This window comes from Schistocerca cancellata, chromosome 8, assembly GCF_023864275.1.
Source record: "Schistocerca cancellata isolate TAMUIC-IGC-003103 chromosome 8, iqSchCanc2.1, whole genome shotgun sequence".
NCBI lineage: Eukaryota > Metazoa > Arthropoda > Insecta > Orthoptera > Acrididae > Schistocerca > Schistocerca cancellata.
In genome coordinates this window covers 286,094,882-286,107,075 of record NC_064633.1, presented here as the reverse complement: position 1 = coordinate 286,107,075, position 12,194 = coordinate 286,094,882, and the positions used below count along the sequence as shown (strand labels likewise).

The window sequence follows — 12,194 nt, the reverse complement described above, 5'->3', positions numbered from 1 at the left end:
AAATCAGAGGCACAAACACAGTTATAAAAATATTAACACTTGGGGACGAAAACGCTGCCTGCAATGGCGAAGTAACCAACAGCTGGCAGGTAAATATCAGCTGCAGACACGTTACTCTTCCAAGATTTTAGAATAGTATTGTATTCATTGTTACAGGCATTTCGAATAACTACTTTTTACTTTAACAGCTGTCACATCACACTCTGAAGCTGTTTCTTGCAGATAATACAAAATTTGTACAATGCTTGGTCTCACGAATCACGAAGTTCATATGACTCGCCTTTTTGTTTACATATATAGGTTTATTTATATATTCATTCAAAAAACTTTTAAGGTTGTCGGGTACGTCATTGTTTACACACACACACACGCACACACACACACACACACACACACACACACACACACACACAGATAGAGAGAGAGAGAGAGAGAAAATCGAACATAAGCTGCTGTTGTAATTTCAGAAGCTGCGAAACTGTATCTGCCATCCACTGTTGGGAGCAGTTGTGGAAGGGAAGTGGCGCATCAAAATACAACCAAGCTGAACTATTTCTGGCATGACAAAAGTTGCTTCTCATAAGTTGCGCCACATGGAACTGCGTTGCAACTCCAGTATGCCACTAGCTGTGGCGACAGATAAATTGCATGTGTGAACTCGGCTTTAGTTAAGTTCTAAAGTTTTGCTCACCAGTGTATAATTTGGCCTCTAACATACCTTAGTTCACTGTTACGGCACCAAAGTACACTACTGGCCATTCAGATTACTACACCACGAAGATGACGTGCTATAGACGCGAAATTTAACCGACAGGAAGAAGATGCTGTGATATGCAAATGATTAGCTTTTCGGGGCATTAACACTAGGTTGGCGCCGGTGGCGACACCTACAACGTGCTGACATGAGGAAAGTTTCCAACCGATTTCTCATACACAAACAGCAGATGACCGGCGTTGCCTGGTGAAACGTTGTTGTGATGCCTCGTGTAAGGAGGAGACATGCGTACCATCACGTTTCCGACTTTGATGAAGGACGGATTGTAGCCTATCGCGATTGCGGTTAATCGTATGGCGGCATTGCTGCTCGCGTTGGTCGAGACCCAATGACTGTTAGCAGAATATGGAATGGGTGGGTTCAGGAAGGTAATACGGAACGCCGTGCTGGATCCCAACGGCCTCGTATCACTAGCAGTCGAGATGACAGGCATCTTATCCACATGGCTGTAACGGATCGTACAGCCACGTCTCGATCCCTGAGTCGACAGATGAGGACGTTTTCAAGACAACAACCATCTGCACGAACAGTTCGACGACGTTTGCAGCAGCATGGACTATCAGCTCGGAGACCATGGCTGCGGTTACCCTTGACGCTGCATCACAGACAGGAGCTCCTGTGATGGTGTACTCAACGACGAACCTGGGTGCACGAATGGCAAAACGTCATTTTTTCGGATGAATCCAGGTTCTGTTTACAGCATCATGATGGTCGCATCCGTGTTTGGCGACATCGCGGTGAACGCACATTGGAAGTGTGTATTCGTCAGCGCCATACTGGCGTGTCATCCGGCGTGATGGTATGGGGTGCCATTGGTTACACGTGTCGGTCACCTCTTGTTCGCATTGACGGCACTTTGAACAGTGGTCGTTACATTTCAGATGTGTTACGACCCGTGGCTCTACCCTTCATTCGATCCCTGCGAAACCCTACATTTCAGCAGGATAATGTACGACCGCATGTTGCAGGTCCTGTACGAGCCTTTCTGGATACAGAAAATATTCGACTGCTGCCCTAGCCAGCACATTCTCCAGATCTCTCACCAACTGAAAATGTCTGATCAATGGTGGCCGAGTAACTGTCTCGTCACAGTACACACTACTCTTGATGAACTGTGGTATCGTGTTGAATCTGCATGGGCAACTGTACCTGTAAACGTCATCCATGCACTGTTTGACTCAATGCCCAGGCGTATCAAGGCCGTTATTACGGACAGAGGTGGTTGTTCTGGGTACTGACTTCTCAGGACTATGCACCCAAATTGCGTGAAAATGTAATCACATGTCCGTTCTAGTATAATGTATTTGTCCAATGAATACCCGTTTATCATCCGCATTTCTTCTTTGCGTAGCAATTTTAATGGCCAGTAGTGTATTTGTGGTATGACAAAAGCTGCTTCTCTTAAGTTGCGCCACTAAAAACTTGGAGATCACACATGCAACTGCGTTGCAACTCCAGTATGCCACTAGCTGTGGCTACAGATAAGTTGCATGTGTGAACTCGGATTTAGTTACGGTCTTAAGTTTTGCTCACCAGTGTATCATTTGGCCGCTCTAACATGCCTCAGTTCACTGTTACGGCACTAAGGTAGGTAGCGATCACCACTTCGACGCAGTCGCTGCTCGGAACCTAGTGGCAGCGGCTGCGCTGAAGAGTTGCGGTGTCAGAACGCCGGCAGTTGTTGCGCGGTGTGAGGAGGGTGGTGTGTTGGGGGGGGGGGGGGGGCGTGGAGGGGCGGCTGTCGGCGGCTGGTCTCGCGCCGCCAGTGCGACGCTGCGCGGCATACGACGCGGATGTGAGGACTGCCAGCGACGGTGAGTGCCGGCGATGCGTTCGCTCGCTACACACGCTGCTGGCGCGTCTTTTAAACATCGCATGCTCCTTGGCGGAAGAGTACCAGCTCTGACGGACGATGCCAAGGGAGGGTTCTCCCGTGTTAATGTTGGAAGGAATCCGTAGTGATTTAGTTCACTTCTAAAAGCGTTACTTCACACTCGATCAACGCTAGTTCAGACTGTTTTGCAGTATCTCGATCACCGTTCCAGCTCTCTGAAACAGATATATTTTGTTTTCCACACTCTCTTTTTTTCATACATTGTAATGCCCCCCACCACGGTGGGGTGTCTCCCATTCCTCAGCGATACAGATAGCAATACCGTAGTTGCAACTACATCGGTGATGTATCTTCGGAGAGGCCAGACTGACGTATAAGAGTGCCACCAATCTTTTCAATAAGTGCAAAAGCAACAATCTGGACGATTGACTAATTTCGCCTTGAAACACTGTTACATTTGCCTTTCTTAAAAGGAGGAGGATTTTATTTAAAAGTTATTTGGTAGCTTAGTAGCGAGCGCTTAAGTTCAGTATTATGGAATCTAATTACAAGAGCCTGGGAAATTTACTTTTAACGGTACAAAAGTCGTAACTGGTGACCTAGATTCAGCATCTGACTGCAATATAAACTTTACATCACTCTGGCGTCGCCAGCTGAACAGTTCAACACAAACGTTACTCCACGGAATAAATGATTATAGCTCAGCTCAAAATTAAGGAAATTGTAAACTAAGAAAATCTGTTTGTAAATAATGGAGTGCGTTTTCACATCAGTTCATTTTGTTAAGGAAGCGACTATCTACTGGGGAACAACATTTTTTTTTTCAATAATCTTCAAAAGCACTGCGCCTCTTGTAATAAATTCTTTTGCAGTTCTCTAGGCTACTTGTCAGCAACTTGTATCCAAGCTTCTTCATCCTTGCATAAACATTCTTTTAAATTTCTTCTTTGCTTATCCTTCTACATTTGATATTTCTGTTCTGTGCAGGGCCTTCCCCCTTTTTTGTTTTCTTTTATGGAGATTGCCGGCATAGTGATTACTCTTTTTTTTCAGCCATCGTTGAACCCCTAACCTCATCACACGCCATACAGTTTTAAATGCCGGTTTTTTTTTTCAGTTTTTCGGTGGTGTACGTGAGCTTTTTCATTCGCTTCCTGATTTCTGTATTTGGGAGATTCTCTCACCTTGAAACTCTATCTGAGAAAATCGTGTGCAAGGATTCAATTCCCTTTCTGTCTTGTTTTATCATTTCCCAGGATTATGCTCCATATAAATGAATGCATTGTTTTATTGCCTCATATAACGTTTTTCTTAATTTCATCTGATGGAATTCAGCTTATTGATTGATTGTTTAGCTTGTGTGGTCCCCTGATTTATTTCGTGTTTACAGGAACCCAGATGTTAAACTACACTCGTAACTCTCAGTTATTTATACTTTTGACTTGCCTCAATAGTTTTTTCATGTATTATAATGTCATTCTCTTCGGTGCTTATAGAGAGATATATTGCTTTAGAAAATTTTATTGTCACCCCTAGTTATTCGAAGTTTTGCTCCATCATGTACTCTATATCATCGTCATCTGCAGCCAAAATTATTGGATGATCAGCGAATAGTAAAATCGATAACTACCCCGCTTGTACGTCTAGGTCAATTCCTCCACACCTTTTCATCTATTCTTTAAGAACTTTAAACAAAGTAGGTATCTTTGGTTGGTCGTATTGTTCTGGAGATTTCTTTTCCTATTTCAATTCTTGTCTATAATACCTTGTAAGCTTTTTTAACTATAGGAACTTGTATCTTATGTATTGTGCTCTCATCAAGATATCGATATAGATTCTTTACTGGTCCGTTATCCTACGCCTTTGTAAATTATGAAAGTCATATGTATGTCTCCTCCCCTTGTTGTAAATTTTTCGACTGGCTCTTTTATAGCAAGCTAGTTGAGAGACACAGAGTTTCCTGGATATTTATTTATTACAATCTTTTATTAGGCTATCTCCTCCTCCCTCCTCTTCCTATCCACCTCCTCTTCCTTCTCTTGTCTATCTTCTCCTACCCCCTCTTCATCGTCCATCCTTTCTGTCTCTGTCTGCCAATCTCCTCGCACCCTTCTCTGCCTATCCATCTCCTTATCCCACTACTCTCTGCCGACCTGCTCCTCCCTCCTCCACTGTTCTTCGCTAGGTTATTACATCCACCTCCATCCCAATGGGAGGTTGGTGGTTTTTACCCTCACAGCATCTCTTTCCTAGTAATGAGTGATATGTGCACCTAGTTTGGTTGACACAGATCGGTGAGCTTAGAAAAGAGATATTGACCATACGCGTATGTTACATATTGCAGGTTTATGTTCGTGATTCGCTGCTGTTTTACACCATCGACTCGAGAGAGGATGTTAAATTTATCTGTGATATATAGCCGTGTGGATTCATCTTAGGTTTCGAAACATGTTTACAAAATTAATGGTTTGCTGTTGTTTTGGTTCTCGCGGTCTAGTTTTCACACTGAACAGCACACATAAGATACAAACTGGATTTCATATTTTTAAAAGGATTCAAAATCAATAAATACAGGAAATAAATTCTAAAAGATCGTTTTCGAAAACTTTTGACTCAGACCTTCTCATCCATACTCCCATAGGTAGTAGTGGTGGGAAATCTCACTCTCACATTACTTTCATACAAATAATAGGTTACGTATCTACCAAATTTGGTTGAAACTGCTCCAGGTGTTCCTGAGCTGTGTCTTAATGTCACGCCTTTTCATTCCCACCCCACAGTGGCTCTTTCCAGGCAGTAAGTAGCTAGTAAATCTCTGATTTATTAAGGGGAGATGTACGGCAAAACCCTGCGTAAAAATGCGAACTCTTTTATTCCGTAATTTGTTGCACTGATTGTTTAAGAATAGCATCGCAAAGTTTCATAATCGAATTCTAGCCAGAAATATGTTTTAAAAAAGTTTTTTGGGCATCTACGCCTGCCACGCCCCCTCTTTCTATGCTGTGACTCACACCTTCCCTATCCTAGAATTTTTTATGCGTTAATTTTTCGTTCACGCAATCGAAACGAACGGCAAATGAGTCTAGAAGGCTGAGAGACAGATTATATTTGCTTATTCCTCTGTTTATAAGGTGGTTTTCTTAATAGTATGTGCTACAAACTTAGTTCAGTTTTTAGTTTTGCGTATACCGACCCGTTTTGCTCGAGATGGGTCGTACCAGTGCACGCATATCCAAAAAGTTGAGGAAATATCGAATTTAAATAACAGTGTTACAGATACTGCTCCTACGTGTGAAGAACGATTTTCGACAAACTCATTGAGTTCATTTGAGAAGAAATTTAGTGAAAACTAGTTTTCCAAAGCATTTAGGTTAACTGACTTAGATGTACTAGCCCATATGTTTAATATTTCATGTGCGTATGGTAACTGTGGCTCAAAGGACCATAGACTGTATGATGATAGTGACAGAATTGGCACTGTAAGTAATATACATATTTTGTGTAAAGTTTGTAAATATGATGTTCAGTTCAATACATCTGCTCCCCATGGGAAGATGTACCAGGTGAATACAATATCGTGTTACGCCATGAGGTGCTTGGTATAGGCGGAGAAGGCGCAAATTTATTTTATGGGTTGATGAACATGCTGGCAACAGTGACTAGATTCAGCGATTACAACGGAACACTCCTCAGTGCTCTTGAAGTTGAGTGCAAGGAGGACAAGATAGAAGATGTAGATATTAACAACGAGCGGTAAGGAGGACACTATGTAGTGAAGACAGATCTGTGTGTCTCTTGTGATGGAACCTGGATGGAGGAGGCCATACATCACTTCATGGTGTATCATCTGTCATTATTGTGGATACTGAGAAAATCCAAGTAATGAGCAAATATTGCTGTCAGTGTGACACAGGAAAGAACAGTGATGGCAGTGAAGAAGAAAGGTGGCAGCAACAACACAAGAAAGTGTGCAGCATGAATTACCAGGGATCAAATGGTGCAATGGAATCAGCTGAGATGAATCTAATATTCCGAAGGTCAGTTGAACAAGATAGTGTTAGGTATGTGAAGTATCTAGGTGATGGAGATTCCAGTGCTTTTAAGACTGTTTTAGAGAGCAATCATTATGGCTCGTCACAAACTAAAACTGAAAAACTGGAACGTGTTGGGCATGTTCAAAAGCGAGTGGGAGGTAGACTTCCCAGGTTGAAGAAAGAAATAAAAGGCAAGAAAATAGAAGATGGAAAGCCACTAGGAGGTGTTAATAGACTGACATACAAAGAAATTCACACTTTGCAAGTATATTATGGAAAAGCTGTAAGGTGTAAGTTAGATAGTGAGAAAACAACGCAGAAAGCTGTATGGGCACTATTCTTCCACAAACTTTCCTCAGATGATAATCCTGAACATTCCGTTTGTGACATATGGAGCAAATATCTTCAGGCAGAAGCCACTGGAAAGCGATAAATCGACAAACATGGTTTGCCACTTGCTGTTTTAGATGTTATAAAACCAACTACCAGGTTGCTAAACAATCCTCAACCGCTGAGAAAATGTGTACAGGCGAAAACACAGAATACAAATAAGAGCTACAATAACCATGATATCGGTGCGCAGTCCAAAAACAGTATTTATGTCTTCAATTGTTATGAAGATAACTGCATGTGATGACTGTCTAGTGTTCAGTAGTGGAAATGTAGGTAGGAGTAAGTGCGTACAGAGACTAGGCTTCCATCCAGGAGCATTCACGCTGTAGATACTCAGAAGAATCGATGAAGCGCGACTGGACAAAGCTCAGGCAGCAGAAGAAAAAAATGCAAAAGTTAGCAAGACAAAGGAGGCAGGGAAAGAGATTACTCCATGGAGACGAGGAAGACAATAAAGATTATGGCTAGGGACAGCGTTAGCTACTAGAGGTATAGCAATATTGCCAAACATTGAAATAAAAACGGTAAAAGCGAATTGCCATAAACTGACTTTTTGAGCTATAATGTAGCTTTTCTCAGGAACTATAAAAGCTAATATCCTGAAAATTTGCATAGTCTTATGTATTACTTACTGAATAATCGTGCACAGCACTTTCCCGTTATTTTTTCTCTGAGAAAAGTTCTCCTTTATAATTAGAGAAAAATAGAGCAGTCCCAGATAACATAAAACTGAAAAAATTAATTTCAAAGCAACTGTGATCTTAAACAAAAATCTGTTCCACGCATTTTATTAACTACTTATGCAGATGTAAACTGTGATATTCCAATTGTATTGATTGCTTAGTTTACGAGAAAAGGTACATTATAGGAACAATGGTAATTAAGAATTCGAATCCTTTTAAAATGTACGTCGATGAGCATTTTCAAACACAAATTGTACAGAATATCAAGTAGCATGTTCAGCATAATAGTCTCAAGTTTTACTTTTTAGCTGTAATGTTTTTGGAGATATATATTTTTAAGTACAAGAATGCATTTTGCCTTATGTCTGCCCTTTAAAAAATCTATGTCGTTTCATAAAAAGCTTCAAATTTATGATTACTTTAAAGAGGAGCTAAAACGTCAAATATTTGACGTTAAAGATGTGAGTGAAAAAAAAGTTTAGAAAAAGTTTCTAATTAACTTTAAAGTGAGTTGGAAGTCGCTAAGTGTTCTCATCATCAAACACATGATGAATATAATCTGAATAACTTGCGCTCCGTTTTAAAAAAAAAACGTAGCTTATCGGGTATCTCACTGTTTATGACATCATGTCTCCTGAACTACGTGACGTATAATAGTATAATTTTGCAGGGACGTTTAGTGGTATATATCAATACTGTCAGCAAAACGTTTTGCGACTATATTTAGTAGTGAAGAATTAATGCATTAAAACTCACCCCTGATGCGGCAGTTTTACGCCACGAACAGCGAAAATGTAGTAAGCGACAAACTTGTTTCATTTCCTCATTTTGAGGGCGGGTATCATCGAGAAAAACTTTCGTAAGGGTTTGAAATTGTGTCCAAAGTTAGTTGCAAGTCGCTAAGTGCTCTCATTGTCAAATACTGGGTAGAACCTGGGCAGTTACATGCGGAGCGTTACGAGGTACACTCTTTGTAACATATCACGTACCGTATGCAAAAGATCAATAATACTTTAACAATGTCGCGCAAGTTAGTCGCAACGCAACTGCCACGAACACTGTCAGTTCCACTACGAGAGAGTTCGTCGCCGTTTCCACTGTGACATTTATTCCGTGAAGTGGTAATTCACCAAAATACCAAAATGTAACTGAGGCTGACTTACTTCTGTTCGCGAGCTTCAACTGGACAGTCGATGTTCGAGGACCAGATTCTCCTGTATGTCTCTCTGCTTCTTCCTCACATTTATTTACAGGATTTATTCTTGGCTTTTATTAAAAAAATTTTCATCTCTATTCTAGCTGTGATATACGGTTTCCAATCATATTAATCTTTCGTAGCTAACGATTTTTCACATGCCTTCCGTTTATAATGTACCTCCATATCCTAATGTCAGCAGTTTTGTGGTATATGTATTTAGGGATCAGACCTAATGGTTCACATGCAGCCTCATATAAGACATTCTTTAACCGTTTACACTTAACTTGGATCAATAAAAACTGCAACAGTCACAGGCTGGGAATCTAAGATGACCTGAAAGTTTCAAATTTCAGCTCAGTTGCACGCTGTGTCCTTGAACAATGTGCAAGAGGGGCTGGACAGATGTGCACATGCAATACCACTATTGAGGTTTTAAAGAACTACAGAATTTCTAAACTGCTTCTCTCTGCTGCATTCAGAACGATGAGGAAGGGCGTACTGTGTGATAGAATGGAGACAACAACAAATACCTCTGCAAGACAGAGTCCACTGTGATTGCCACGCTGGGTAGCCACGCGGTCTTGGGAGCTTTGCCACGGTTCGCGCGGCTACCCCCGTCGGAGGTCCATGTCCTCCCTTGGGTATGCGTATGTGTGTCGTTCTTAGTGGAAGTTAGTTTAACTTAGATCAAGTAGTGCATATGTCTAGGGGCTGATGACCTCAGCAGTTTGGTACCATAAGAACTTATCACGAATTTTCAAGAATTTCCACTGAGAACCACTAAACATGACACTCTTAAACTATAATCCAATCTGTAACAGTAGCAGCTGTGATGGCTAGATGTAACACTCGCGCATCCCGTACAATCACGTCCTAATGCCCACAAGCAACAACCCAAGCCAGATGTCGCACACAGCTGGTTGCCACCATGGCACGCGTATCTCAGCAATCACGCCCCGTCTGCAGCTGGACTTGGCTTTCCAGAGAGGACCGTCTAATCGCAATGGGTTTCCAAGATGACTGAAGTGATTGGAATTTGGATGTTATTAATATGTCCAATGCCAGGACTTGGCAGTGGTCGATACTGAGTAGCTCTATTTTCCACGGAGAATACATGCAACACATGCGACAGTGGAGACAGCCCAAAGCATACTGAGCATTAGTTCGTTATTCACACACCCAGAGGGCGACATGGTTAGGTCAGTTACATGCCTGCTCCCCACCTGACTGGTTTGGAAGCTCAGTGACGACTTACACCTTAGACTGGAACTGTCAATTCATTCCGGGCTTTGACTACACACATTATGCATTCTGCATACCAAATGGTGTCATCCACGGAAACCAGCTACCTATTTATTACTGTAATTACGTAAAATTAAATATTACGATTGCACCCCCAATCTGACAACATTTGACAACGAGCAAAGTGTCGGATATTCCTCCTCCTAATGGCTGTCGCTCTGAAAATGTCAGTATCTATATCCTTCTTATGACTGGACATAATTTTCTATGTAAATTTTTTCATCCCCCTTCCAGCTATCAGTGCAATGAAATCGCAGTTGCCTACATCAAATCCATACCTCCCTTACAACCAAATATAGCCATTTTCTTTGCGTATGTTAGAGTAATGACCATAGTAGCTTTACACCCCCAACACAAACTTCATAAGGCTGCCAATCACAGAGAATCTATCACACATCCCTTGCTAAGTACAATACTTCGCCAATAGCTGAATCCTGGTGGCACCAGACAACATTGAGTGAAAATCCGCAAAGGACAGACATGCCTCATTTGTTTTTCTTGCGAATGGTAACAGTGTGTCTTAGGAAGAGAGACGTAAACGTCTTATAAGAGACCGGCTATTACACGTAAAACCAAGACTGCAACGACTATGTTACTGTCACCCTGCATGAAAAGCGGTCTTGGTCTTAGACTGCTCCTATGCATCTTGCAACTGTTCCTCAGTCTCTGCCCTGCCCTCTCTGCAGCTTTGTCCATGTGATCATTACAATTTAACTTGGAACTGAGTGGAAGTCGGAGATCACTATGTCAACTACCTTCTGCATACCGTGAGCTGAGTTAATGCGACAGGACCTTGTTTTGACCACTCAAGTTAAATATGAATAGCTCTGCCAACCGTGTACAATGTGTAAGGCCTGCGCCAAACGAAGCTTAATCCCACAGCACGAGGTAGTAGAAAAGACTATGAGCAGTTATGGTTTTGTTTCTTATTAGGAAAATTAGTGTATGAGAAGGACGAGTATTTTGTTACTGGATCGTGGTACATTTCCAAACTACATACAGGTACTGCAGTCCAATGGAGATCTGCATCCCGCGAGGTGCATTAATGACTGTCACCCAACCATTCTCTCTATACTCGTTGTTTTCTACCATCCAACAGAGAAAAACTCTACAAACTAAAAACATTTCACTAACGTCATTCAGTAAAGAACTTGACGAGATGACCACATCCCTCTCTTCCAATATACCGAAAATAAATATTGTCTGCATGCTGACATCGAGCATATGTGGTGATCCTATTAAATACACAGGTATTGCTACATTGAAGAAGGTGGCCAGTGATTGAAGTCGCTTCCACATACAAGTGTAAAATTTCGTCACCCGTACTGTAAGAGGACCATATCCCACAGACTATCAATCACTAGAGAGGGTCCTGTGTTGTACTTTCATAAGCAGTTTGACAATTGTATTTCTGCTCCACAGAATGTACCTCTACAGCTTTGTACACTGCCATACACTTTGTTTATCCACCACAACTTCAAAGTCTGTATAGGGTGCTAAATCAACAACACTTCAATCCATTGATTCTCGCAGAAAGCTGGACATCACATGGTGTAAACTGTGCTGCTCCCACAACACACAGGATGGTTGAAATAAAAGACAGAGGCGGTGTTTCGTATTAATAAAAATGTGGAGGACATCGCAACATATATAAACTGGAAGAGTTTGTGGCATAGTGGTGCATTTCCAAACAGCTGCCCGAAGGTGATGACTTCTACATTTAACCTCATCTTCCACAGTGACGGGGTAGCAGATGTCTATGTGTTCGGTTTCAAAGAGATCAAGAACACTGATTCCTCATATTGCAGCCATGTGCACGATCAGTTTTTTGGCGCTGGCCATCCACAGAAGGTGTTGCTCCCACCAAGACTCTCTCCATGTCAAACACGTGGCGTCACTTAATCATTATGTAATAATCAACAGCATAAAAGTGGACAGATAGGATGCAAAAGGCACTGTCGATATGGGACAATGT

The 12,194-nt window shown here is 41.7% G+C and overlaps 1 protein-coding gene across 1 annotated transcript in view; it reads left to right on the top strand.

Annotated features, from left to right (window-relative positions):
- The first annotated feature begins 2,523 nt into the window (after positions 1-2,523).
- Positions 2,524-12,194, top strand: part of LOC126094675 (calcium/calmodulin-dependent protein kinase type IV-like) — a 606,666-nt gene continuing 596,995 nt past the window's right edge. The window contains exon 1 of the mRNA XM_049909186.1: positions 2,524-2,589. The gene's annotated coding sequence lies outside the window, so the exon portion shown is untranslated. The remainder of the gene's footprint in view (positions 2,590-12,194) is intronic.